This window comes from Engystomops pustulosus, chromosome 4 (assembly GCF_040894005.1).
Source record: "Engystomops pustulosus chromosome 4, aEngPut4.maternal, whole genome shotgun sequence".
Classification (NCBI taxonomy): Eukaryota; Metazoa; Chordata; class Amphibia; order Anura; family Leptodactylidae; genus Engystomops; species Engystomops pustulosus.
Genome location: NC_092414.1, coordinates 142725571 through 142752568, shown reverse-complemented (window position 1 = coordinate 142752568; position 26998 = coordinate 142725571). Strand labels below are relative to the sequence as shown.

General features: G+C 39.2%; 1 protein-coding gene and 1 long non-coding RNA gene across 3 annotated transcripts in view; one reads left to right on the top strand and one right to left on the bottom strand.

Moving 5' to 3' along the window:
• The window catches only part of LINGO1 (leucine rich repeat and Ig domain containing 1), a 231142-nt gene that overhangs the window by 159167 nt on the left and 44977 nt on the right, over positions 1-26998 (top strand). The window lies entirely within an intron of this gene.
• Positions 3351-9844, bottom strand: LOC140125658 (uncharacterized). Its single transcript, XR_011854676.1, has 3 exons — positions 9649-9844; positions 8968-9149; positions 3351-3370 (listed from the first exon to the last, which is right to left on the bottom strand). It is a non-coding gene; the product is annotated as an uncharacterized lncRNA (long non-coding RNA).

Below are 26998 nucleotides of genomic sequence, written 5' to 3'. Positions count from 1 at the left end.
TTTGGTACCATTAATGTCCATTGTGTTCCCATCATAACACAATATTGTGCCTTCTGTTTATAACACAGATGTAAGCAAAGCCTTACACAGAATTTTACTCCTCGTATCAGTAATACCTGCTGGTAAAAGGTTACAAGTCCTCCCTATATCTCCTAAAATGTTCTGCCACTGAGGCACTGTACCTTAATTACAGACGTTTTTATGATATCTAAATAAGGAGAAATGATATGCAAATGAATAGAAGAGTCATGTTTTCTCCAGGCTGCCAGTGAACTGTGCCTCCTCCTTTTGATTGACAGCTATGTTTCTCTTCATATCTCAGCCTGAGCAGACAGGAAGACCTCTTCCTGTCGACTTCCTGTCCTTGCCAGAATGCTGTCCCTCTCACTGCATGGTGAATGTAACAGTGTGCACTGGGCAGCAAGTTGCAGATCTTCTCACCATTTTATGCACCCTGCGTGGGGGCGGGGCTCAGCACTTGTTGAGACGGGTGAAAGGGTCCCTTAAACTTGCATCTGCAAAGAGAGGGTATATACCTAGTAATCTCTTTGAATCCTTTATTTATTGTCACCTATTAGCCCCTTCTTAGAGAATAGATTTCACGTAACGCACATGTTACATCTTACATGTTATTTTTCATTTGCTTCTTGTCTTGCTAGTTTCCTTTTTTGAAGCTAAATGATCTCTGGAGCAATTTTCTTATGGCAGCTGTGATCTGAGAGGCACGTACCTAAGGTCCCCTGCTACCAAACGTACTCAGTTCGTAGAAATGGTCTCAAGGACTGATGACGGCGCAGTCAATGAGAATATTTCCATCATAGAGAAATATGATACAAGGAGTCCCTTTCAGCTGGCTGAAAAGCGGCACAACACTGTTAAAATTGTTACATTGATGTTCCTGCTGTTTGGCCAGCAGATATGGACTCCCATCCTTTGCACTGCACTTGGTTATGGGAGCTGACCAGCACACTGTTTGTTCATGTTCAGAGGGCCTATGAGTGAACAATAGATCTGCACAATATTTTACTTCTAACTTAATGTACTTAAGTTGTAGAGTTGTAGCCATATAAATAAAAATGCAAGAATTTGCCTCGCAACTGGTGGCACCACAAAAGTTCTGCTGTGGGGGCCGGGGGGGGGGGGGGGGGGGCATCCAGAAGAGAAGTAAACAAAGATTGTGAAAATGAATGTAATGCTAATTAAACCATGTGGTTAATGCACTGTAGTTGGTCTTTAATGAAGACAATGATGCGCCTAGTTGAAAACTTGCTGGTATGGAAATGCTGGTATGTCTCATGCCTCCTACCCCTTCTGTAAAATTGGCCAATTTAAAGTGTGATGTTATTAGCTCTGCAGCAATGGCAAAGTGGTGAACTATAGTTACACTGAAACAAAATATATTATAAACTTTTTGGAGCAATGCGCTTTTTTCCAATGGAAATCTCATGGAGGAGAACAGGCATATTATTACCGTTTTTGCTTATTACCCACAAAGCAGCAATAATGCAGATATACAGCTAATTACTGTTATGGTTGTTTCTTTTCTAGCTGTCATAATGCTGCCTTTTCTAATTGTGTGGTGTTATTACAGCGTGAAACCAACTGAATGCAAATTTTTGACCCTTGCAACATTTACATATACCCATGGAATTGGCTAATGAAAAGTGTACAAAACAGTCTCACAAACTGAGCAAGACTGGGTTCTACATTTGTAATGTCATCACACTTTTTACATTTTCCATAGTGTTTCTGTTGCCGAGGTCTAAGGTTTGTGTGAGATGAAGGACTTCTCATGGTGCATGTACTTTTTTGTCCTATGTTTAGTGCTTAGTTAGATTTTCACAAGGTTTAGATTGATCCATAATAACTAGACTGGCAGCTCTTATCTGAGAACTATTTTCCATCTTCTCTGCCATCCAGCATAGTCACCTTCTAGTTAGCACACAGAGCGCTTCCTAAAATGATTATTCTGGAGCCTCAATTACTCTGCTGAACAATTACTAGAACAGATTCAGTTACTGTGCGCATTAGCATCACATATCAGAGCCCTGTTTTAATACAGTGATATACGGTAATGCAACTAGGAGAAAGTCATTTCCCAAGTTTTAACAGTCCTGTCCTGACTGTCGGTCCTATCCAGTGATCCAGTAATAAAGAACTGGTAGATATACCCTGCTCCAAATGTTCTGTGTGTTCTAGACAAGGGTTTAGAAAGTATCTAGCTAAAAGGGGTATTGGTCTAAAAATGCATCAAATAATATCTTTTTAAAGTAGATTACTACCAAGAGATAGAAGGAAGAAAAAAGTGACCAACATGCGTAGCAACACATTTATCACACAGCGTGAACCTTGCTGATAAATTTGGCGCATCTACCGCCTGTCTGGTCTAGTTTTAAACTGTCTAAATTTAAGACAGTAATAATAAATCTCCCTCAATGTCTGTGCTCTAAATTGTCGCTATTAAACCTGATCTCCCCTTTAACTTGGCATTCTCTTTTTATGTTGGAAATCATTGGTAGCAGGAAATAATTTAATGACAGGTTCACTGGAAGCCAGCAAATTGTTTTCATGCAGAATAATAACTCTAGTCCAAACATTATTCTGAATGTGTCCAGTGACCCAATAACCTACTTTAATTGAGACACGTTAAATAGTATGAATGCACATAAAGTCATGACAGCTATTATCCACTATGTGATCAACCAGTATTTTAAATATGTGTGAACTGCTCTCTCTGTGACCTTCTCCTCTCTCTACTCTAACAACCTCCACACTCTTATAGATACATGACTTCTCTTACATAAGTCTCCCCTCTTCTCTGGTATTCTCATCCTTGTGCTGGCTCCTAGTCTGCTGCTTGTACCCTCTAAGACAGTGGTGGCGAACCTATGGCACGGGTGCCAGAGGTGGCACTCAGAGCCATTTCTGTGGGCACTCAGGTTATCACCCCAGGACAGAGTTCACCAGACAGGAACAAATCCACTAAATCTCTCTGCAGTCCCAGGCAACTTTAGAGATGCTGCTCTAAGCGACACTTCATTGGCTGTTTGGAACTGCAGGAAAAGTGAGAAGGTGTGGACAGGGCTGCAGTATCTTTTTGAGGTCCCCCTGCTGAACCCTTCATTCTTCCTCTACAGAGAGACCCTGGAGAGAAGCTACAGTGAGAGTCTGAATTTGCACTCTTTCTTTCAATTGAATTGGTGTCCTCATGGGGCCGATACAATTGAAAGATGTGGAAGAACAGGTAGCAATACGTTACTGCTTAAAATGCCATGTTGGCACTTCACATTAAATAAGTGGATTTTGGTTGTAGCTTGGGCACTCCGTCTCTAAAAGGTTCGCCATCACTGCTCTAAGAGATGTGAGTTGTCTGCAAAAACAACCACATAGACAGGTTACAGGCATATTCAACTTGCTTTGCCGACTGTGATGTCAAAGTTAATGTAACCAATCTTAACCAAAAATCCAAAAGGTTTGCATTTTTTGTGACATTAGTGGTGTTCTTGTTTTAGGTCACAGGTTGCAACAAAATGCCACTGGTAATTATTATACAGTATGTGATCAAGATTTACAGTGTGTCAGTCTTTATAGCACTTATTGAGGAGGGGGGTGCATAGTTTTAATACTCTTCCCCAGCACACAAAGCAGCTGATATACTATGAGGCTCCAGCTTCTTGGTCTATCTGTATTCTATGCCAAATTAGTGTTAGCCAAATGCAACTACTACTTGTCATTGATCTGTCTGCACTTTTGCTAAATAGTGGTGCTAAAATAGTGAGTTAACAAGTTACTGCAAAGCCTGATATTTAAGACAATGACCATTGTTTTATTTAGATCAGATGGACATGACAGTAAATTTGTTCCTTATTGAACTGGACACGTATGCACTAAATTAATTTCTTTTTGATGGATTAGCACCCGCAGCAATTATTTTTAACAGACCATTTGTACGATCTAGAAAATAGAGGCTGTCCTCATCAGAACCTTTTTTCACTGATTACTCATAGGCTATAATATATAAGAATCCATGAAAAACAAACTGATGGCAAAAAGCTGTTAAAAATGGAAGAAAATCTCTGTTTTCACCTTCCATATTCGGCACATTGTCGTCTGGTCGCCTTATCAGGGACACTTGCATGGCACCGCATGCTCCTGATTATTGGCAGTCATGTGGATAAAGGATAATTGTTAGTAGTGGGAAACTCCTTTTAATTCAGTCCTAGTTTTGACTTTACTGTTTCAAGCTAATTTGTCTTTCTTATCACATAATAATGATAATTAGTTTTTTAATAAATTCAGTTATTTTCACAGATCACCTAGTAAATGTCCATAGCCTGTTTCTAGTAGTAGTATTTGTTTTATCTGTAAAAAAAATAGTAGACATTCTCTAAAAAGGGGTATCTGTGCTTGAAAAGCTTACAAATGTATTTTCCTGGTTGGCCAGTTAAGGTTTCATGCCTTTATCTTTTTTGACAAAAGTATTTAACATCACATAGATCTTAGCTGTAAAAATCTGAGCTGTCATTTTCTAAGTCACTAGATAAGCTCACTTCCAGAATCCCTGCCAGTCACTGAAATCCTGTGAGCTGTTCTGCACCAGTTCCTTATGATATTCTCCAAGTGCTGTAAAATGTTATAATAAATGAAAATGGATGAAAATTATTGGTTTAATATTGCAATTATATGTCTTATGTGGAGTTTTAGCTGTAAATAATTTGCATGTAACAAATTAGTACTGTAGAAATAAATAAATAGAAACTGTCATTTTAGCCGTCCCCGCCTGTCCATGTAGGCATGGATAGCATTCATTGGCATGGTCAGCATGTAATACTACATTTTCCCTTGGCAGCTGATAGTTCCTGAAGGCAGCATGATTAGCTGATTATTAGGCAGGTTTTTATATAAAGAGGGTTAATATGAAGAGACAAGGCTTTTAATAACAGGGACACACAGAGGGGGTTTTCTCCAGGTTAGCTGCAGCTGGATCTTCTGCCGCTAACCTATTGAGATTTACATTAGCAATGTACAACTCCCATCCACATGCAGCTATATAAATCTGTGATGTGTTAATTATTGTGCAGATTGAGAACACTGTATTTTTTGCGTACCAATAGACTTTTATGGAAGGGAAGAGCCCTAAACATGGCCAAAAATGTTTGAGCACATAGAAATACATGGACATAATAGTACACATGAAAAAAATATGTTTGTGTGCATGAGAGCTGAAGGTGCTACATTAAACCTTTGCAATGGGACAATTGAATTTCACCCCCTGCTGGGACAAAATGGGCACCTAAAACCCCAGGAACTACATCATGGTTCACATTACTTGTGTTCCCATTCCTACGTTCATTTTAGTCCAGTTTACATAAAGAGACACTAAAAATAATATATACTGAATGATTCTGATCTTATCCATATTTATCACCAGTTGGAGCCCTTGTAGTTAATAATTGATATTTACTGAATGCATAGGCATAGTCTTAAAGTCTACATACACCTTTACAAAAGATTTTTAATTACTTTAATAGAGAAATGAAGTAAGAAGCAACATTTTAAATTTAAATTTAATATTATTAAATTAAATTTTCAATACATTTTGCTTCTACAGCTCCTAGGCAGAATAGGGATTTCCATGGTAACCGACTACAAACAAATACTGTGTAGTGTAACAATGCTGTTTTTTAATGTAATACCATCTGTCCCCTGCAGTGTGGTATTGTAAAAGGTTTTTGTACTGTAATTAAAAATAGATTTTTTTTGAAAATGTATTTTTGGTTAAAAAACATTTTTCTAACTGCATATACTAATATGCCTTCATTTTTGTACTACAACCTGCACTGTAAAATACAATTTATTAGGTATTCTGCCAAATGTCTTCTGCCTAATCTTTTAGGCTGATATAGAAATTTGAGTTGGACATAAATTGTTTTAAAATATTGCTCAGAAGAGGTTAGAGAAGAGCTGTAGAACAAGCTTTCAGACAGATTATCCAATGAATGGCATTTTACAGCTGGTGTTTAAATGTAGTTGTAATGTATATACCATCAAGATAAGGATCCACAAATGTCCCATGTTCAGACTCCAGCAACTACATATTTATTCCCTATTGCGTCAAAGGAGGTTACAGTATGTTTTATTAGAGTAAAACTCTAAGCACACGGCTGGATGCAGCAGTGACCACTCCCCACCCCTCCCCTCTCCATAGAAAGCCAAACGCCTGGCTCATGGTGTGGTACAAGCTGTTATTTAGTTGCAATTCCTGAAGCAGTGCAATGGCGGAATCCTATACACAGCATTATAAGCTGGTACTATTAACACCGGTGTATGATAAATGTGTCCCTTCGAGTGATCTGGGAAAAACTAGGCTAGGATGTGCTCCACTTTTTGATGGATCAGTCGGATGGTATTTTAAGTTTCATAGTCATGTGGACCTAGCCTTACACTAGCCAGTATGGATGCATAGTCCTACCTATATTCTTGGAAAGATTGCACTTTTAGCATGCTACAAATTTGTGCTACTAGCTGGAGAAGTGGTATGGACTACCAATACAGTAGGACCACCATATGAAGCAATATGATACTGTAGTGTGTCATAGTAGTAATTAAGATATGACTCTGCATGTAGTCTGCACTTCTGCCTGTCGCTGATGCTTTTAATGTCATCCTCCTGCAGACTATACACTTTTCCTGCTCTCTCCCCTTTTTGTGACTTCTGACTAATTAAAGGTGAGAAGTTGTCACTTCTCAGTTTTCATGTCTTTCTCACATTAGTATTACCTTGAGTAACACCTTGCAGGCCAAGCACAGCTTCTTTATGGCTGTTTGTTTTCATTGACATTGTTTTTTCCTCTTTCTTTATTTTTGTCTATTTACTGTTTACCTAGTGTATTATGTTTTACTCTTTCTATCATTAAACATGACTCGCCTGCAGCCTTCATCTCATGTCCAGTTTGTTTTCTCTTCTCACCTTGTCTGTTGTTTACCCCTGAGTCTGTTCCTTGTGATTTCTGCCTCCCTAAATGTATGAGCTGTATTACCAAACCTTTATAAGATTGCTCTGCTCCTTGCCTGTCCCTCTTGTCCTTTTCTTTGTCTATTCTGTTTTCACACACTGTACTTTGTCCTTGTCATCCCTTTGTAAGTGGCATATGGCAGCTCAGATTAGGGGCACAGTGCCATTGCCCTGGGCTGTGTTACCAAACCAGCGCTGGTGCTATGTGTCCTGGATTGTCTGCTGGGTCACCATGTAAGGAATACACCCTTCCATTATCCCTAGAGATAATTCTGTATTATTTCATATGAAGTACTACCTGTTTCTTTGAGCATCTGTTCCTAAATTAGTGGATTCTTTTCTTTCCTTACTTAAAAGAAAAATCTACCATCAAAATCAAGCATGATTCACCAGGGTCACTTGCTCATAGACCCAGGCACTGTGTCTGTGGTAAGCTTATTACAGGCTTACTTAAGAACACTCGACTTACAGACGACCCCTAGTTACAAACGGACCTCTGGAAATTGGTAATTTACTGAACTTTACCCCCAGGCTACAATAAACAGCTATAACAGTTATTAAAGGCATCTGCAATTAAGATTTATTGCTAATCCAACATTTTTTAAATCCAATTGTCACAGAGACCCAAAATAATTTGTCTGGAGCTACAATTATAAAATATACAGTTTCGGCTTACATACAAATTCAACTTAAGAACAAACCGACAGAACTTATTTTTTACATAACCCGGGGACTGCCTGTATATTCACTATCCATGGGTTCCTTCAAAAATAAACTTTTTATTATTATGCTAATGCCCCAAAAGGGCTCTGGTGGCATTACTGTAGCTTCAAAGGCTGTTGCACCATCTCACCCTTCCCTCAGCACTTCCCTCTCCCTGCTGTAATTTCCCACAGTGGACTGTAGAAGTACTCCTTCACAGTTAAAAAACCCTGTGTGCAACAAGAGCACAGAAAGACTCGGGTAAGACCACTAAAGCCCCTCAGATTCGTTAGCATAACTATACAAATTTATATTAGAAGGAATGAGACAATGGATAACAGATATATATATAACAAATATGGCCATGGATAACACGTATGGTAATCGTATTATATTTGTTATCCATTGCCTCCTTTCTTCTAAAATCAATTTGTTTAATTATGCTAATGAACCAAGGGGCTCTGGGGGTTTTACCAGAGCCTTTCTGTGCTCTTGAGTACTTCGATCTCTCACTGTGGGAAATTACATCAGGGAGAGGGAAATGCTGAAGGTGCAGGGGGGAGGGTGAGACAGTGTAACAGCCTGTGAAGCTCCAGTAATGCCACCAGAGCATTTCTTGTTCATTAGCATAATAATAAAAGTTTATTTTAGAAGGAAGGAGGCCATGGATAATGAATATAAGAAGATTAACACAGTGGGTGGATCTATGAGTAAGTGTCCGTGGTTTATCATGATGGATTTTGATGACAGATTTTCTTTAAGTAAACTCAATGTATCAAAGTAGACCTTTAATTAGTAACTGTTCCCTGGACTCCAATGATAGAGCTGTTAGCTACCCAGCAATGTAGGTACAAGGGATTTCTCATTGCTTTATCGTTCAGTCGTTAAACATCTAGGTTGTAAATGATATCAAGCCATATTTTAAATATTTCTATTTTTGGGAAAATAGAAAATAGAAAAAGCTAGGATATAAAATTCTGCATTATATATCCACGAGTGTTCCAAACAAGCATCTCAGGCAAGGCCAAATTGCCTAGTTGCACAGCGGCCAGTAATATACTGTCATCTCTGAGCACAACAAAGCGCATTTGACATTCAGGGGTCTAGGAAAGCTTCCTGTTATTTTGCATGTGGGTTTTGGTACATATTTACTGTCATTTATCTCTGCTATCTTCCATATCTCTTGTCAGACCTGGCACTTTTCCCTCTGCTTCTTCTGTTTTCACAATTCCCTCCCCCCTCCTTCCTACCTTCTCCCTGCACTCCCTCCTCCTCTCATCATGCTGTAATTACACAGATCAGTCAGTAATCTGTGATACGCTGTGATTACACATTAGACTGTGTGACTATCAAGACATTCCTTTGCTTTGCCAGTCCAAGAGGTCTCTGCTCTCCTCCTCTGTCTGCAACTTGAGCTCATCTCCTGCCTTCCCTGCAAATAGGAAGATTAGTCCTGTTAACTATCTGAATTATGTATCACGCTGAATCACCAGTGCTAAAACTATTTCAGGCTTTTGTGCTAAATGGAAACTCATCCATGATAGAAGTTACTGTCATTTATACATCATAACAATGAGCAGTTGTAATTGTCTTTACCAGTTGGAAATATTGCTTGGCATCATTCTGCCTTATAAAATAAAGTACAACTCTCTCTCTGATGTGTGTATGGATCAATTTTTGTGGGTGTTATAAAATGACCTAGCTGTAAGGAAAAAGTCCTTTTTTGATGGAATATTTCACCATTCATATTTGTCATTCATCAACAGATTAGTAAATAGGTGATTACAATAACTATAAATGTCTGATAATCTAACATGGGAAATGTTTCTCCCTCTCTGTCTCCATGGCGCATTAGGTTGTCAGGGTAACTGGCGCCTGAATATGACATCAGGCCCTAACACTCAATTCAAAGGGGACTTCAATTACATTACCTTCCCAGCTCATTCTGTTCACAAGCTTTTTCCTAGATTATGCTTCTGCTTCACATTTTAGATTCTTTTCCTGATTTTGGTTGTTTCGGTTCTGACCCTTCACCCTTCATTCACTAGCCTTTTCCTGGGGCACTACTGGTGACAACCTTTGGCTTTATTTGTGCCAATGCACCTACTTTATTGGCACTATTTGGTGACTTTTATAGGGACTGTGAAGTACGAAACCAACCAAGACAGTTTATTCCTCCTTACAATAATTAATTATGAAGAACATAGAATTCCTAATTTTGTTAATTAATAAGCTTATATCATCATCAAAGGGGATACTATAACAGCCTGTACTCCTAACGGCTCCCTAAATGCTAGAAATATTCATAGGAAAGGTTAACAGTGAATAATATTGTACAGATGTGCCGTTGCACACATACTTGACTATTTTTCCCCTCGCTGTAGAAAATGGGTACACTAAATTCACATTTAGGCTGCGTTCACAGATGAAGTTTACATTAGATTTTCCTAATTACACTCTTGATGTTAACATTTGTGTTTAAAACAATTCTAACATATGTGTTAATGTTGCATTAACACTAGAGGTTTGTAAACGCAATGTTAACTGAATGTTGACATGATATAAATGGATTACGTTGACGTTGCGTTTTGTAAACGCAAATGTTAACAATGTAATTAAACAAATCTCCTCTTCTCAGCTGTTGTATTACATTTAAAAAACACAATGTAAATGCCACGTGTGAACTCAGCCTCAAAAGGGTTGTCTACTATTTATTGAACCTCTTCCATTGGACATGTATCTGCATGTACAGGTACATGTGTCTTTCTCTCCTTTGAAAGCTTCAGCCGTTCCCTGTTCTTAACATGCTACCGTCTTCATATACAGTACACACAGCTGCCGTCTCTTTCACTGCTCTAGGCTGTCCTTATGGCATCCCCCACTGTCTCTCTTTTCAAGTCTGTCCACACAAACAGAGACAGGAAGAAGGGACGGGGAGGAGGATGAGTCATAACTCTCCTGCTGCTCTTCCTTCTATTCAACAGAGTTCAGAGATGTAAAGAAAGAAGCATGGAGGGTCTGCACACAGTACAGAAGTATCAGGACTGCCTAAAACACAACTGTAAAGTATAAAAACGTTTTCCCAACTCTGCATTAAACAAAAATAAGACATTTTCTAATTTACTGTAATTAGCTATCTACAGATGTTTAGCATCTGTAGCAGAGGTTTTACCTTGCCCTCCCCCTCCCAGACTAATCTCCATTTGCAATATTGTCTGGTAACCATTGGAAACCATATAGTAGAGCTAGAGACAACAAGAGGCTTGTTGGAAGTGTCAGTAGTAGAGGAGTGCAAAAAATAAGGACCTGTAGTGAAGTCACAAGCTTTATCACATGCTTCAGAACGGTCATTTACAAACATAATGCCCTGCATCATTTGAAAGTCCTTAGTGTTCTGGCAAAATACCTTAAGTGATGTCACAAGGATGTGACTTATCACATGCTTCAGACCGGCAAATTACAAACATGCTGGCCTGTTCTGGCTTGATGAACATTCATGGATTATCCACAAGGCAGTAAAGGCACATGGGAAACCTTTTAATTGCAGTTCCCTACATGCTGATTTGTTTAATGTGGTGGTGTGCAGACTGCAGTATACATGATAGTCCTACAAACATTGAACCCCAGCTCAGCAGGTAGCGGTTCCACAGCTCGAGCCTAAATGGAGGATTTTTTTTATATAATTTACCCTAAGTATGAGGTAACCATAATCCATAAGTATCCCTGTGTTATTATTACATATTGTACATTTGCCATTTTTCCTATCACAGCTGTGTAATCTCTCTCTGGAGGTTCTACAGGGATAATGACTAAAATAAATGGCCTCTCTGCTGATGTCCATTTCTGTCTGGACAGCAACCTCAGCTTCTTATACAATAACATAAGACTTTCAGGACAGTAGGAAAGCTGAGTTGAAGAGATTTATAACACTGTGATCTGTAAACGCTATGGAATATGTTGGTGCTGCATGCAAGAGCTTAGCATCTTTGAATCATTTTCAGTGCATTCTAAAGCTAGGACTTCTGTTGTACCATTTTTGGAGTAGAACAATAAATTGGCCTTCTGTTGTGGGGTCTATTATTTTCCTAAACAAAAAAAGTCCTTTTAAAAGTCAAACCAAAAAAACCTGCTTCCCCAGCAATAGGTACCCCATGTGAGTGTCCGGCCAATCCATTGATCAATTCCGATGGTATCAGCTATGAGGGCTCACGATGATTAGTTTTAGCCTTTGCTTTATCCCACATCTTCATCTCTACATTGAGTTATTGACGGTGAAAAATACATTTGACTCTTGGTCATCGTTTACATCTTTTATGTCTTTAACAATCTTCCTGACTGTGGGTTAATTTTGATAGGAATCTGCGGTGAATATTAGGATGAGTATCCTACCGTGTCAAACCACTTATCCATTCATTTCTATTCCTAAATAGTTTATATATCACTTCAATGGGAATGGCAAACGTCAACTAAAAATGTTGCAAAATATTGCTGTAATTTTTCCTGAAAGTGGATGTTGCAATGTCTAAATTTTACATAAAACTATATCAAAGAAATTGAGTCCCATCCATAATGACTGCTTCATGCAGTTTTACATTAGTAACATTATTAATAAAATTAGGAAGATGGCATAAGCTTAATTAAGCCTCTGGCTGTTAATTTGCATCTCACTCATCCCTTCCTTAGCAGCTAACAAATCCTAAAAAGAAGCTGCAGACAGGATGTGAACATGGATGCTGCCGAACACCTTGGTGCATATTGCCTCAGTAAAATATAAATAGAAGCCATAAAAGTGAAAGGCATGCTGGTTATTGCAGCAGGCACAGATGGCTGTGCATCAGTTTTTCTGCAATGTAACAGTGCAAAAAAGGTGTTTGTGCTTCACATGGAGGCTTTTGACAACATACTCTACACACTGACAAGCTCAAAACTCTTGTCCATAGAGTGCATGATTTTTATTTATTTTTTTTTGGGGGGGGGGCTCTTTCCAGCTGCAGCATTAGTTGATGCCCCTTCCTTCATGCCATCTGCTTTGCAGTAGAGAGGTAAATTCTTTTGCCCGCATTTTACACAAAATACTTGATATTTGAGACTCTATAAAGTCTAAAGATAAGCAATGCATTGTCACTCGCCCATTCTTTTAGTCCTAATACACTGAACAATAGATGCCACCTTGTGATGACTTCCATGGTTAGCTGGCGGAACAAGGATGCCGCTGTATTATTATTCATAAATATATTGGTTGTGCGCCATTTACATTATGACCCTTACCACATTCACTTAGATGTCGGAAAGACTTATCATTAGTCTTTTCATGAATTTGACAGCTGACTGTCTAGTCCTAGCGATTCCCTTCCATTTTGCTTCTTCTTGTAACAGTTAATTATGACTCCATTGTGTGTAATGAGATAAGTAAAAAGGTCAGTAATAAAAGAGTGATTGTGAGGGAAAGGGAAGGGAGGAGGGGTTGGAATGGGATGGGGTTGATAAAAGACAGGATATGAGTAAAATAAATTTCAATACTAAGAGGTTAAGAGTTGGAAAAGGAAAGAGGATAATGATGATTTAGGATTCTGTAGTACCATGAAGGTAAAGATGCCCATAGATATATATATAGAATGGGGACAATGGGAAAGCATAGGGATTTCCAAGAAATTGACTTCTGTGTTTTTGAGACATGTTATAATCTGTTTGCCCTTAAAGGGCATGTAATTAAATAGATAATCTATGGAGGGTCCCAGCATAGCAGGCTGTGTGTGGGTTGAGAATGGTTTTCTGGAATTTGGCAAACATATCAAAGTGTTATTTATTCATTATCTGTGTAATTAAGTTGTTGTAGTCTGATGTATCCAGAAACCGATCTCTGTTTGGAAAGATGATAGGTTATTGCATTGTATTTTATTAAGAATGCTGAGTATACAGTCAAGACCAAAAGCTTGGGCACACCTTCTCATTTAAAGAATTTTCTGTATTTTCATGACTAACAAAATTGTAGATTCACACATAATTGTACACAATTGTAGATTAAAACATATGGAATTATATACTTAACAGAAAAGTGTAAAACAACTGAAAATATGTCTTATATTTTAGGTTCTCCAAAGTAGCCACCTTTTGCTTTGATTACTGCTTTGCACATTCTTGGCATTCTCTTGATGAGCTTCAAGAGGTAGTGACCTGACATGGTCTTCCAACAGTCTTGAATGAGTTTCCAGAGATGCTTAGCACTTGTTGGCCCTTTTGCCTTCACTCTGCAGTCCACCTCACCCCAAACCATCTTGATTGGGTTCAGGTCTGGTGACTGTGGAGGCCAGGTCTCCTTCTTGGCCAAATAGCCCTTACAAAGCCTGGAGTTGTGTTTGGAGTCATTGTCCTGTTGAAAAACAAATGATAGTCCAACTAATGCAAAACAGATGGGATAGCATGCCACTAAAAGATACTGTGGTAACCATGCTGGTTCAGTATACATTCAATTTGAATAAATCCCCAACAGTGTCACTAGCAAAGCACCCCCACATCATCACATCTCCTCCTCCATGCTTCACAGTGGGAATCAGGTGTCAGGCTCCAGGGATAGTGGAACCACTGGACCACCGCAGACGATAATGTAATCTAAGTCACTGGAAGACGGTAGAATAGTTATAGGGGCACTGCTTGTCTCCTCAAAAATACTCTCTGGCATATGAGTTTTCACAATAATGTTTTTTTGTAATAGTGAGAGGTCGTTCTGGGGAAAAAAGAGAACCGGAAGGTGCTCTGACTTAATCAAAAAGAGGACAGTCTTTCATCAAAATACATCAGAGTTATAGGAAAATAGTCGGCACTCACCGTTTCTTTCTCTTAAAATCACTTTTTCTTTTATTTCATATCGATTAAAAAGTATTCAGTTTCACAGGGAGAGATGTATGACAACAGGAAAAAATGGGGGTTAGAGGGACGAGTCGTTTCGCGCTGTCCTAGCGCTTCATCTTGCCTACTGCTGTATGGCGTTCTAAACAATTTAAGCTAGCCGCCAAGCAAAACCCCTTGACGTCACACAATACACACCCATAACCTTTACCTGTTACTATTGGTTAAAAACAAAGATAAGGGAGGGGTCAGGATTTGACCACCTCCTAGAAAAGGCTTGATGCGGCGTCGGACCAGAAGGAGAACCACTCCGTTGTTATCCTCCAATCGCTAGTTTGGTAGGTGGAGCTAAAACTTTTTTTTGCAGCGGAACGGACCTGAATGGAGACTGAAAACTGATGCAAGATCGTATATTTTTTCCACCGAAGGTGGGGGCGTGGTGCCTTGACCTGGGGGAGGGACTTAATGGATACAACGTCCAATACATTTTTAGAGAGGAGTGTATGGGAGGGAGGGCAGAGATGGACTTACGGAGAAGTTATAGTGTGTTCCGACTAAGACGTATGTTTCTCTCTAGGCATACTGAAAAAAGTTTTAAAGATATAGTTACAACATCATGATTATAATAAAAAACAATTCTTTATAGAAAGACTCCCATATCGTTTTTGTCGTTTAAGCCTAATACTCCAAGAGCCTCCGTTTTTATTATCCACCATGCCTCTTTTCTAAGGAGTTGTTTGTGTCTGTCACCCCCATATACCGGGACGGGCACTGTTTCTAATCCTGCAAACGACAAAATCTCCGGATTGCCGTCATGTGCAGTCCTAACGTGTTCTATTAGGCGTGGGGCACCTTTACCATTGATAATGGAGTTTTTATGTTCCCTAAACCGCGTGAACAGATTCCTTATAGTCTTGCCTATATAGAAGTGTCCACATGGGCAAAAAATGGCATAGACGATGAAGCAGGATCTACATGTAATAAAAGAATTTACTCTATGATCTATGCCTCCTATTCGTAGAGTTTTTCCTTGAATCATCTGGGGACAATGGTTGCAGTTGCCACATCTGTAATTCCCTGGGGGAGTTGTCTTTTTTAGCCAGTTTCTTTCATTATTCCTCTCTGGTAGTCTACTTCGTACTACGAAGTCTTTAATGGTTTTACTTCTTCTAAAAGTCACGGTGGGGCCGTTTTCAGCTATCTCTTTTAACTGTGGGTCTGATTTAATTATATGCCAATTTTTGTAAATCGCTTTCTTTATTTTATCGGCCAATGGGCTAAAATCAAAGGCAAAATTAAATTTTTTCAACTGGTCCTCTCTTTTCTTTTTTTGAAATAGTGTAAGTTCGGGAGGTAGTTTTTCTGCTCTTGTTCTCGCTTTTTTCAATAAGTGAGGGGGGTAGCCTCTTTTTAGGAGTCTATTGGTCAACTCGTCTGCCTGTTTATGAAATAGTTCTGTGTCACTATTTATGCGTCGTATACGAAGATACTGGCCGTATGGTATGGCTCGTTTTACGTGATGGGGGTGGTAACTGGTGTAATGCAAGTATGTATTAGTGGCTGTAGATTTTCTAAACATGGTGGTAACCAGTTCATTGTTTTTGACTAATAACTCCACATCTAGAAATTCAATTTTTTCCCCTCCAAAATTATGTGTAAAGTGCATGTTCATGCCGTTTCGGTTCAAATATGATACAAAATCTTGGAATTCTTGTTTTGTGCCTGACCAGACAATGAAAATATCGTCCACGTACCGGTGATAGTACTGAATCATTTTTAGGTATGTATTTTCTGTCGTATAGATATATTTGTCCTCAAAGAAGGCTAGGAAAATGTTTGCATAAGTACATGCCATGGGTGTCCCCATGGCTGTCCCGTCCAACTGCCTGAACCATTTTTCCTGGAACTTAAAAGTGTTGTTTGATAGGACGAATTGTGTAGCCTCGCTAATAAATGCAATTAAATCAGGATCTTTTTTTGCTTCGGTAAGTATTTTCTCGATGGCCTCAATTCCAATTTTTTGTGGGATTCTTGTGTAAAGACTCTCCACGTCAATGGAAGTTAAATGAAAATTATTCTGCCAAACACAATTCTTAGTTATTTTTAGAAAATCATTGGTGTCCTTTATATATGAAGGAATTTTGGTCAGTAAGGGTCTTAGTAACCAATCAACATATTTTGATAGGGGTTCAGTCACTGACCCTATCCCGGCGACTATTGGTCGGCCGGGGGGGTCGGTGAGTGATTTGTGAATTTTTGGTAAATAATACCATCCCGGTTTGCGTGGGTGTGTAGGTATTAATCTTTCTGCTGTTGGCTGAGAAATAACTCCTCTTTCTGTGTAGCCTCTTAATAGAGAAATTAATTTGGTTTTTATTTTTAGAGTCGGATCTATTTTTAGTTGTTCGTATGTTTGTGTATTTAGCAATTGCCGTTCGGCTTCTCGTATGTACGCCTGATAGGACAGTACTACCACATTGCCCCCTTTGTCGGCTTTCTTTACAATAATTTCCTTATTTTCTTTTAACCATATGAGGGCTTCTTTCTCACTTTTTGATATATTCGCTTTATCAGTGTCATGGATTAATGCTTTTATATCTTGTAACACGTGTCGTTGAAAGATATCTATAGCACTACCAGATGGAATGGGGGGATTGAATGTGGAGGAATTACCACCCCTGAAAAATCCTTCTTTTTTGGGATCTAAAACTTCAGGTTCCGATATAGCTAGAAGGCACTCCGCCTCTTCTGGACTTGGTGGATTGTGCACAAAAAATCCCAAGGGGCCTATTTCAATTGGGGTTTCCCCTATTTTTTTCTCCTTTTCCCCCTTGTTCTGTCCTAAATCGTGATTTATGAACCATTTCTTTAAGTTCATCTTCCTTACTCCTTTGAACAGATCTACCTCAAAGTTGACTTGATCAAAATTTTGTACTAAGCTAAAACCCAACCCTTTGGATAATACAGACACACAACTACTGTTTAGGGGAAGTCCTGATAGGTTGATAACAGTCAGTTCATCTTTTTGTTTTTCTTCTTCTATTCCAATTACTTCGTCTTCTTCCTCTATCTTCTCCAAGAGACTTGCTTCCTTTTTCGGATGTTCCCCTTTTCGTTTCCTCCTTCCTCTCCTCGTGGATGTCCTAAAGGGATGGGGGTTGTTTCGTTATTACTTGTTTTTTTGTCCACCGGTATTTTTATTATAGCCGGTTCTTCTGAAGCACTTGATTCCGAATCCGTTGTCCAATATTCTTTCGGTCTCCTTTTCTCCCCTCTTTTTTTTGCAAATCTCTTTTGATGTCGGTTGCCCCAATCGAAAATCTTGCCAGAATCAAAGTCCTGTTTATCACGTAAGTATTTGTCTCGTTTGCGATCTTTTATATCGGCCTGAATTGTAATTAATCTCTTTTCGAGTTTTTTAGTAAAGGTCTGTACATAAGCGTCGGGCATTCTTCCACGTAATTCGATTTTGGCTTTACATAGATCCTCTGTCACTTTTTCATATTCGATTTCGTTTCTCTTGAGGATTAGTTTTGTCAGATTCATCGAGTGTTGTAAATGTAATTGTTTCCACTCTGACATGAAAATCGGATCTTCTGCAAATTGGGAAGCTTCCTTGTATACCCTCAGACCTCTAGGTACCCGTCCATTGGTACAATAAGATCGCAGGGAATTCAATGTCCAAAAAAGTCTTGTTTCGCGTTCTGCCAAGTTAGTGATTTTTAGTTCCAAATTTTTTGTACTTAGGACTTGTAATTCATCCTTTAGGTTACATTGTGTGAAAAAAGAACCTGCGTCCTCTCTCCCTGTTTGTAGTGAAACATTTGCCATAGAATCCCCACTCTCATTGATAGACACAATGTCCATAGTGTTATCTTGATTGAGGCTCATCGCGTGCTCTCCTATATATGTAGGTAGTATAGTTTTTATTCATGCAAACAAAGTCACTGGAAGACGGTAGAATAGTTATAGGGGCACTGCTTGTCTCCTCAAAAATACTCTCTGGCATATGAGTTTTCACAATAATGTTTTTTTGTAATAGTGAGAGGTCGTTCTGGGGAAAAAAGAGAACCGGAAGGTGCTCTGACTTAATCAAAAAGAGGACAGTCTTTCATCAAAATACATCAGAGTTATAGGAAAATAGTCGGCACTCACCGTTTCTTTCTCTTAAAATCACTTTTTCTTTTATTTCATATCGATTAAAAAGTATTCAGTTTCACAGGGAGAGATGTATGACAACAGGAAAAAATGGGGGTTAGAGGGACGAGTCGTTTCGCGCTGTCCTAGCGCTTCATCTTGCCTACTGCTGTATGGCGTTCTAAACAATTAAAGCTAGGACAGCGCGAAACGACTCGTCCCTCTAACCCCCATTTTTTCCTGTTGTCATACATCTCTCCCTGTGAAACTGAATACTTTTTAATCGATATGAAATAAAAGAAAAAGTGATTTTAAGAGAAAGAAACGGTGAGTGCCGACTATTTTCCTATAACTCTGATGTATTTTGATGAAAGACTGTCCTCTTTTTGATTAAGTCAGAGCACCTTCCGGTTCTCTTTTTTCCCCAGAACGACCTCTCACTATTACAAAAAAACATTATTGTGAAAACTCATATGCCAGAGAGTATTTTTGAGGAGACAAGCAGTGCCCCTATAACTATTCTACCGTCTTCCAGTGACTTTGTTTGCATGAATAAAAACTATACTACCTACATATATAGGAGAGCACGCGATGAGCCTCAATCAAGATAACACTATGGACATTGTGTCTATCAATGAGAGTGGGGATTCTATGGCAAATGTTTCACTACAAACAGGGAGAGAGGACGCAGGTTCTTTTTTCACACAATGTAACCTAAAGGATGAATTACAAGTCCTAAGTACAAAAAATTTGGAACTAAAAATCACTAACTTGGCAGAACGCGAAACAAGACTTTTTTGGACATTGAATTCCCTGCGATCTTATTGTACCAATGGATGGGTACCTAGAGGTCTGAGGGTATACAAGGAAGCTTCCCAATTTGCAGAAGATCCGATTTTCATGTCAGAGTGGAAACAATTACATTTACAACACTCGATGAATCTGACAAAACTAATCCTCAAGAGAAACGAAATCGAATATGAAAAAGTGACAGAGGATCTATGTAAAGCCAAAATCGAATTACGTGGAAGAATGCCCGACGCTTATGTACAGACCTTTACTAAAAAACTCGAAAAGAGATTAATTACAATTCAGGCCGATATAAAAGATCGCAAACGAGACAAATACTTACGTGATAAACAGGACTTTGATTCTGGCAAGATTTTCGATTGGGGCAACCGACATCAAAAGAGATTTGCAAAAAAAAGAGGGGAGAAAAGGAGACCGAAAGAATATTGGACAACGGATTCGGAATCAAGTGCTTCAGAAGAACCGGCTATAATAAAAATACCGGTGGACAAAAAAACAAGTAATAACGAAACAACCCCCATCCCTTTAGGACATCCACGAGGAGAGGAAGGAGGAAACGAAAAGGGGAACATCCGAAAAAGGAAGCAAGTCTCTTGGAGAAGATAGAGGAAGAAGACGAAGTAATTGGAATAGAAGAAGAAAAACAAAAAGATGAACTGACTGTTATCAACCTATCAGGACTTCCCCTAAACAGTAGTTGTGTGTCTGTATTATCCAAAGGGTTGGGTTTTAGCTTAGTACAAAATTTTGATCAAGTCAACTTTGAGGTAGATCTGTTCAAAGGAGTAAGGAAGATGAACTTAAAGAAATGGTTCATAAATCACGATTTAGGACAGAACAAGGGGGAAAAGGAGAAAAAAATAGGGGAAACCCCAATTGAAATAGGCCCCTTGGGATTTTTTGTGCACAATCCACCAAGTCCAGAAGAGGCGGAGTGCCTTCTAGCTATATCGGAACCTGAAGTTTTAGATCCCAAAAAAGAAGGATTTTTCAGGGGTGGTAATTCCTCCACATTCAATCCCCCCATTCCATCTGGTAGTGCTATAGATATCTTTCAACGACACGTGTTACAAGATATAAAAGCATTAATCCATGACACTGATAAAGCGAATATATCAAAAAGTGAGAAAGAAGCCCTCATATGGTTAAAAGAAAATAAGGAAATTATTGTAAAGAAAGCCGACAAAGGGGGCAATGTGGTAGTACTGTCCTATCAGGCGTACATACGAGAAGCCGAACGGCAATTGCTAAATACACAAACATACGAACAACTAAAAATAGATCCGACTCTAAAAATAAAAACCAAATTAATTTCTCTATTAAGAGGCTACACAGAAAGAGGAGTTATTTCTCAGCCAACAGCAGAAAGATTAATACCTACACACCCACGCAAACCGGGATGGTATTATTTACCAAAAATTCACAAATCACTCACCGACCCCCCCGGCCGACCAATAGTCGCCGGGATAGGGTCAGTGACTGAACCCCTATCAAAATATGTTGATTGGTTACTAAGACCCTTACTGACCAAAATTCCTTCATATATAAAGGACACCAATGATTTTCTAAAAATAACTAAGAATTGTGTTTGGCAGAATAATTTTCATTTAACTTCCATTGACGTGGAGAGTCTTTACACAAGAATCCCACAAAAAATTGGAATTGAGGCCATCGAGAAAATACTTACCGAAGCAAAAAAAGATCCTGATTTAATTGCATTTATTAGCGAGGCTACACAATTCGTCCTATCAAACAACACTTTTAAGTTCCAGGAAAAATGGTTCAGGCAGTTGGACGGGACAGCCATGGGGACACCCATGGCATGTACTTATGCAAACATTTTCCTAGCCTTCTTTGAGGACAAATATATCTATACGACAGAAAATACATACCTAAAAATGATTCAGTACTATCACCGGTACGTGGACGATATTTTCATTGTCTGGTCAGGCACAAAACAAGAATTCCAAGATTTTGTATCATATTTGAACCGAAACGGCATGAACATGCACTTTACACATAATTTTGGAGGGGAAAAAATTGAATTTCTAGATGTGGAGTTATTAGTCAAAAACAATGAACTGGTTACCACCATGTTTAGAAAATCTACAGCCACTAATACATACTTGCATTACACCAGTTACCACCCCCATCACGTAAAACGAGCCATACCATACGGCCAGTATCTTCGTATACGACGCATAAATAGTGACACAGAACTATTTCATAAACAGGCAGACGAGTTGACCAATAGACTCCTAAAAAGAGGCTACCCCCCTCATTTATTGAAAAAAGCGAGAACAAGAGCAGAAAAACTACCTCCCGAACTTACACTATTTCAAAAAAAGAAAAGAGAGGACCAGTTGAAAAAATTTAATTTTGCCTTTGATTTTAGCCCATTGGCCGATAAAATAAAGAAAGCGATTTACAAAAATTGGCATATAATTAAATCAGACCCACAGTTAAAAGAGATAGCTGAAAACGGCCCCACCGTGACTTTTAGAAGAAGTAAAACCATTAAAGACTTCGTAGTACGAAGTAGACTACCAGAGAGGAATAATGAAAGAAACTGGCTAAAAAAGACAACTCCCCCAGGGAATTACAGATGTGGCAACTGCAACCATTGTCCCCAGATGATTCAAGGAAAAACTCTACGAATAGGAGGCATAGATCATAGAGTAAATTCTTTTATTACATGTAGATCCTGCTTCATCGTCTATGCCATTTTTTGCCCATGTGGACACTTCTATATAGGCAAGACTATAAGGAATCTGTTCACGCGGTTTAGGGAACATAAAAACTCCATTATCAATGGTAAAGGTGCCCCACGCCTAATAGAACACGTTAGGACTGCACATGACGGCAATCCGGAGATTTTGTCGTTTGCAGGATTAGAAACAGTGCCCGTCCCGGTATATGGGGGTGACAGACACAAACAACTCCTTAGAAAAGAGGCATGGTGGATAATAAAAACGGAGGCTCTTGGAGTATTAGGCTTAAACGACAAAAACGATATGGGAGTCTTTCTATAAAGAATTGTTTTTTATTATAATCATGATGTTGTAACTATATCTTTAAAACTTTTTTCAGTATGCCTAGAGAGAAACATACGTCTTAGTCGGAACACACTATAACTTCTCCGTAAGTCCATCTCTGCCCTCCCTCCCATACACTCCTCTCTAAAAATGTATTGGACGTTGTATCCATTAAGTCCCTCCCCCAGGTCAAGGCACCACGCCCCCACCTTCGGTGGAAAAAATATACGATCTTGCATCAGTTTTCAGTCTCCATTCAGGTCCGTTCCGCTGCAAAAAAAGTTTTAGCTCCACCTACCAAACTAGCGATTGGAGGATAACAACGGAGTGGTTCTCCTTCTGGTCCGACGCCGCATCAAGCCTTTTCTAGGAGGTGGTCAAATCCTGACCCCTCCCTTATCTTTGTTTTTAACCAATAGTAACAGGTAAAGGTTATGGGTGTGTATTGTGTGACGTCAAGGGGTTTTGCTTGGCGGCTAGCTTAAATTGTTTAGAACGCCATACAGCAGTAGGCAAGATGAAGCGCTAGGACAGCGCGAAACGACTCGTCCCTCTAACCCCCATTTTTTCCTGTTGTCATACATCTCTCCCTGTGAAACTGAATACTTTTTAATCGATATGAAATAAAAGAAAAAGTGATTTTAAGAGAAAGAAACGGTGAGTGCCGACTATTTTCCTATAACTCTGATGTATTTCGATAATGTAATCTGACACCTGGGACCGGAGTCTAAGTGGTACCCAGTTTTCACTAGAGCCCGCCTCTAGAGCCTGAAGATTTTAAGAAAGCTGAAGCATGGATAGGTGAGTTGGAGCTGTGGGGCCCTGTTGCACGGAGAGGGGCACTGGAGGGGTCTGCAGATGTGGGTTGTGGCAACACCTGTGACACCAGGCATGTGGAGTCCATTTGGAACCAAAGACCTCAAATTTGGACTCATCAGACCAAAGCACAGATTTCCACTTGTCTAATGTCCATTCCTTGTGTTCTTTAGCTCAAACAAGTCTCTTCTGCTTGTTTCCTGTCCTTAGCAGTGGTTTCCTGGTAAATATTTTACCATGAAGGATGCTGTACACAGTATCCTCTTACCAGTTGTTGTAGAGATGTGTCTGCTGCTAGAACTGTGTGTGGCACTGACTTGGTCTCTAACCTGAGCTGCTGTTAATCTGTAATTTCTGAGGCTGGTGACTCAGATGAACTTATCCTCCACAGCAGATGTGACTCTCGGTCTTCCTTTTCTGGAGTGGTTCTCATGTGAGCCTGTTTCTTTGTAGAGCTTGATGGTTTTTGCAACTGCACTTGGAGACACTTTGAAAGCTCTTCCTGCGCATGCGCAGACGGCAGGTTTCGCAGACGAGGGTGCACATCTATGAGGAGCTGCATGCCTAACATTTCTGGTAGGAGGAACAAAGTGGCTACTGGGGCGAGGAGTAGCCGCGCCGTGTAGCCTCAGCTGCGGCTACTCCACGCCCCACGAATATTACATATTCGTCAAATAAAAGTTATCAAAAGATTGTGGGGACATGAGGATTAGCCCTTAAAAGGGCTATCCTCGTGTCCTATAGATCCTCCACCTGATCTACCTTTAAACCTCCTACCACTCGATCTACCTTTAAACCTGACAGTGCACACCTGTGATGTGAAAACCTTTTCTGGTGACTACCTCTTGAAGCTTATCAAGAGAATGCCAAGAGTGTGCAAACCTGTAATCAAAACAAAAGGTGGCTACTCAAGAACCTAGAATATAAGGCATATTTTCAGTGGTTTAATTTTTTTGTTAAGTATATAATTTCAAGTGTTAATTCATAGCTTTGATGCCTTCGGTGCGAATCTACAATTTTTATCGGTCATCAAAATACATAAAACTCTTTTTGTACATAAAATTGGACCATTGAATAACCAATACAATAACTTCTCAGCTGGAGAAGAGGCACGGGGGGGAGGCATTGGGCCCTACAAATTTACTATAGCCCATTACTATATCTAGCCTATTACTATATATTCTAGCACAGATATACTAGGGTGGAGCTTTTTATTACACCCGGGACATTGTATGACAGCGGGGACAATCACAGCTCCCCTTTAAAATATTCATGAGCACTGGTAAAATGAAAGTTGAGCTGTGATTGGTTGCCATGGGCAACTAGAAATATTTAGACTTTCAGACAGCTTGATAAATCTGCCCCAATTACTCTCATTACCACGGCCTAGATGTCTGTTTGTATCACCTATAATAAAACAATTCTCGAGCACTTTTTATAATTCTGTGTTGCACATACTTTCATCAGGGTTTTCATAAATCTTTATCCTAGGTTTCCACATTCACATGCAATTTTTGAAGTCAGAAACAAAGTAGAGTAGAAAAAGAGAAGACCTGTCCTTTATACTTCCCCTCCCTTTATGATCCACAAACAGTTGTGCCTATAAACCTGGATGCAAAATCCTAAATGTGAAGACACAGCCCCTGGTGGAATAACAAAGGATTGACACAACACAGAGTTATAAGAAATGACAAACCTGATAGGGACTGGTGACAGATGCTTTCTGAATAAATATGTCCTTTTATCCAGCAGTTTTGACCATACAGCCCTGGAGATCTGTTTAATAATTCCTTTGTGTATGTTGTTAGTAGCAGCTACAGTCCTGTAGTAGTATACTGGTTGCATACTATATCAGTCAAATCAGGATTAAATCACTTTTTACAGTCCTGCTGCTACTAACAACACACATAAAGGCATGGTTACACAGTTCTCCAGGCACATTAACTTAAACAATTTATACTTGAGATGCTTAAATACATACTGGAAACCCTTTCCATATGTTTATACATGTAAGATATCACCTCTTATCTTTTAAAGAGTTTTCTGCTCCATTAATACTTGATCAGTGGTGTTCTGACATGTGAACCCTGCACTGATTAGTTGTTATTTAAATTTTTGTTCCCCTTAGCAGAAAAGTGCTGTAATGATGATTAGAATGCTGCAGGCCCTTTAATCATTCAGTTGATTTTCTCTGAAACAGACACAGGACAAAAGATGGCCGCTGGTCACATGTCCACATCACATGTCCTGCATCATTTGATCATCACTATGTTTGGGTGTAGTTAGTTGGTTGCAGTGCATCCAGTATAGCCAGTGTCCTGGTGAGATGTCGTCTCAGTGAGGTAATGTGCAGTGAAGGCAGTTACACATCATTACCATATTAAAAGAGCCGGACGGTCTGTTACTTCACCACTGGGAGCAAATCATAAGAGGGAGGAGGAGTTACTGAGAACTAAAGGTTCATGGGATTTGTAGTTTCAAGTAGCAGCCATCTTGGTGATAACTCCACCTACTTTAGAAAGCCCATAACATTTTGTGAATCATAAAATAAAACTATTTTCGCTCTATTTTGTGACTAATGACATTAGTAGAATGGGCTGAGTGGCAAAACCACATTCATCCTTAGATGTGACCCTGTTTTTTAATCCTTTGCTTCCCCTTTTATACAAAATGCAGCAATTATATTTATTCTGATTCTGTCAGCTGTTTTGACTATACAAAACTGCAGACAGTGTTTGGTATTGGCCCTGAAGATTTGTAGAAGCATAACTGTGTGTATTGTTAGTAGAAGAAGGGCTGTGAAAAATGCATTTATATTCCAGGATTGTAGCTGGACTCGGAGCACATTGAAGTGATCTTACACACCAGTGCACCAGATTACATACCAGTTCAGTCTCAATCCTACAATATAAATGCATTTTTTACAGTCCTGCAGCACCTAAAAACATACATAATGGTATGGTTACCATACGGGTTGCTACTAAACACTGTCTGCAGATTTGCATGGTCAAAATTGCTGTGCTGACAGCTTCCCCTTTACTTACTGCTTTCTGTAGTCCTTTGCCGTTCCGCTAGAATTTTCCATCTTATAGTGAGATATACTGCTGTTTTGTCCAATTAACCATGTCACTTAGACAATCACCTTTTCCTGAACATGGGACTAGCACTTTAACCCATTAAACATATCACTGTCAGTTAGTCACTCTTACTACCCCTCTGGCGGAGAAGTTATTACTTTTTCACTCAGGTGACAGAAAGAAATATATAGGACAGAATAAAATTTTCCACAGTAAGGAGAGGACTGTAGGCTTCTGGGAGTTTGCGTGGATTTGGAAAGTCAGGCACGTTTGAAGGAGCGAACACCTGCCTTTCTAGATGCTTTGTTTCATCTTCCAGTGCTTCATTGCATATAAACTATGATATTAATATATGTTTGAATGTAAAATTTACACATTTATTCATGCATCAAAACGTCTTACATCTTCATAGTCGTGCCATTGTTAAAACACTGCCCCACATATCTCGCCATCCATCTTGCCCACCTCAAATATTTACCCTACTCAATTCCTTAGAATTTCAATATATTTTCTAGGCCTCATTAAAATGTGACTGGCATGTGTTTTGTATACAGGCCCTG